The 2973-nt window shown below is 35.3% G+C and overlaps 1 long non-coding RNA gene across 1 annotated transcript; it reads right to left on the minus strand.

The window, feature by feature from the left end:
• Positions 1-344: 344 nt before the first annotated feature.
• LOC133729288 (uncharacterized) lies at positions 345-2765 on the minus strand. Its single transcript, XR_009856329.1, has 5 exons — positions 2262-2765; positions 1744-1848; positions 1598-1664; positions 862-948; positions 345-566 (listed from the first exon to the last, which is right to left on the minus strand). It is a non-coding gene; the product is annotated as an uncharacterized LOC133729288 (long non-coding RNA).
• Between the last annotated feature and the right edge of the window lie 208 nt (positions 2766-2973).

Consider the following 2973-nt stretch of genomic DNA (forward strand, 5'->3'; position numbering starts at 1 on the left):
TACTAGAAATTTGCATATAGGGCGCCGTCTATTATCGGTGTTGTTTGTCTACAAAGGGCACCATTTTCCTCAAAGGCCACTGTGCAGCCACCCATCTAATGTCAGTCTCCTATATTGGAGTTTCCTATAGGCCATAGGGCACCCATATGTCTTCCGTGGCAAAATTTCTTCTTGGTCTGCTCTGCCATCTCTGTTTTCTGTCAGACAATGTCCCCATTGTGGCCACTATTCCAAACGGTGTGAAAAATGGATAGATTTTTTTTATTTTTTATTTTTAATTAGGTCTCTTCCTACACTATTGCTTATCCAGTATTTTATATTTTATAATATTCAATTTTAGGAAATTTAAAAGGCAACCAATCATTCAATTAAAAGCAATATGTTGAACATTCCTGCAACAAAGCTATTACAACCCACCAATTCACATGCTGGAAACCATATAAAAAATGGTCTACCAGATTTTACCAAATTTTTTTTAAAAAAATGTAGTTGCAACAGAATCCTGTACGGTTATATGGAGACCTCCAAGGCTGAGCTCCACCTACCGAGCATAACCTCAAGCTGCTCTGAATATATACATCCAAAGAATAACAAGTTAGAACAGTAACAATGTTACTATATTAAGATGCAGCTGATTGATAATTAATGTGCGCACAGTGGAGAAAGAAATGCAACAATAACAAAGTAAAGCAAAATTAATACAAGTATCTAAATGTAACAATACAACAATGCATAGTTGCATACCGTTGAAAAAAACAATACAACATTAATGCATATGCAACTCATTCCATTTCCAGCATATTTTGACATGCGTATACAAAGTTTGTAATTGAATATTGAATATTGATGCAATCAGCATACCAAATATCCTTCACAAGTTATCTCATGCCACAGAGATCTTGATATGCATTGTCTTCTCAAGCCCAAGATTTAGGGTACGCACCATACCTAGAAAAGTTAAACCATAAATGTAAGATACAACTACATACATGACCTAGTCATATATAACTTGTAACGTAAGATATAACTGTATACACAATGTGACGACAAGTTTATTCAACATAAACATGACCAATAGAACTCAATAAAGGTGAACATGTCCATCACATTTAACGTTGAATATATAGAGGAAGCCAAATTGATATAATCGAATGTAAATGAGAAAAGATATATGTAGAGGGTATACAGCTGCATTACCTTGTTACGAGCATATAATGCTACATCATTCAAATGTTTTAATTGCATCCTTAAATCATAATAAGCTACATAATCACCATAATAAGCTAGTCATATATAATGTACAACCCAACTTGTATATCCCAACTTAATTTATACCCAAACTTAATTTACAATAGCTAGAAGCTGGAAATGCATTTATAAATAATGCATAACCCAACTTAATATGCAATGGTCACAGTTAAGCTAGTGAGGACTTTATTCTTCCTATATAGTATATACATATACCTTCTAGCTAGCTAGATCCAAATTGCCACCACAATGGAGAGGTACATGTTCAATTTTCATACTCGTACAAACAGATGATGCACTTACTAAGGAAAATCCCAAAATATGACTAAGTGGGATCATGATCGATTACCTGATAAAATTCATCTCTATAATCAGAGGGTACCACATGAAGCTAAATATGTTTGGTTCTTTCTAATCTGAAACATGTTTCATAAAGGACATGTAATCATTATCATGGTAGATCAATATAAATGAAACTACAAAATATATATTCACCTTCATTGCATTTACGATGAGAAGAACTCCACATAATATGGAATTGCATGACTATATTAGAATTATCCTTCTCTGCTTCTCCATTTCCAGAAAACCTGAGACCTTCTAGAAGAAGAAGAAAAAATAGCCCCAATATCACCAACTAGAAGAAGTTACATTTAAAAATAAAATAAAAAAAGCCAACCAATAGATTTAAAAACTTGCATAAAACTGGAATTTGTTTTAAGTTGAGTGCAAATTGAATATATTTTAACAGCTTGTCTCCAGTTTGTAACTAAACAAGATTCAACAAACAGTTGACCCAAAAAAAAAAAAAAGATTCAACAAGCCAGTTTCTCATTTCAGAAGAAACATCCCAATACACCAGAATACCAAAAACATTCGCTAAAGATTGCATTCCAGCAACAAACCCTAATTAATTAACCAAAAAAAAAAAAAAACAACTCCACGAATTTTCAAATCGAAAATGATCTAGCAATAGTAGGAAAACTGACATAAAACCATAATAAATAACTGACCCATTGTGAGCTTCTTATCTGGTCTGGATCCATTGAGAATGTGATCGAAGCCGGTTCGAGTCGATATTGGAAAAGTATAAAGCAAGGAGCGGCGCGTGTGGCAAACTCCTGTGACGGCAAGTTTTGGAAGTTTGGGGCTTTTGTAGATCGGCTCAACCTGAAGCCATTGGTGTAGGTGGTGTTGTGTACAACTTAAGAAGAATCTAAAAGCAAAAATTTGTGCAAGAGAATTTTTTTGGGTCGAGTAGGAAGAGAGTAAGTAGTTGAGAACCCTACTCAAGTACCCAGCTCTGTTTGAGCCTTTTGGAGTAGGTATTGGATTGCAGAGTAGTCAATATACAAAATTTGCCACGTATACAAATTGTGGAATATTAAATTGGCAAAAAGCCCATTAGCCACCCATGATCGGTGAATGCTGCATGACAAGGCACCAATCCAACAAAATGGTGACAAACTGTTGGGTAACACACACCAACCCCAATCAGTGGGCTGAATCGGTGCTCACAAGCCCATTTTCTAGTAGTGTTGATGACTCATTCCAACCATTCACGTCGCACAATTTGTCCATACTAAGTTGAAATGTGAAGCAAAAACTCGTCCTCGGGCTTCGTGGTGTGATTTGGGCCTCAAAACATAAATTTCCGTCCAACCTCATATTCACGCGCAGTCTGACCTTCTTGTACTAAATCGGCCATAACTTCTTTTAGAAAAT

Source organism: Rosa rugosa, chromosome 2 (assembly GCF_958449725.1).
Source record: "Rosa rugosa chromosome 2, drRosRugo1.1, whole genome shotgun sequence".
In the NCBI taxonomy this organism is placed as follows: domain Eukaryota; kingdom Viridiplantae; phylum Streptophyta; class Magnoliopsida; order Rosales; family Rosaceae; genus Rosa; species Rosa rugosa.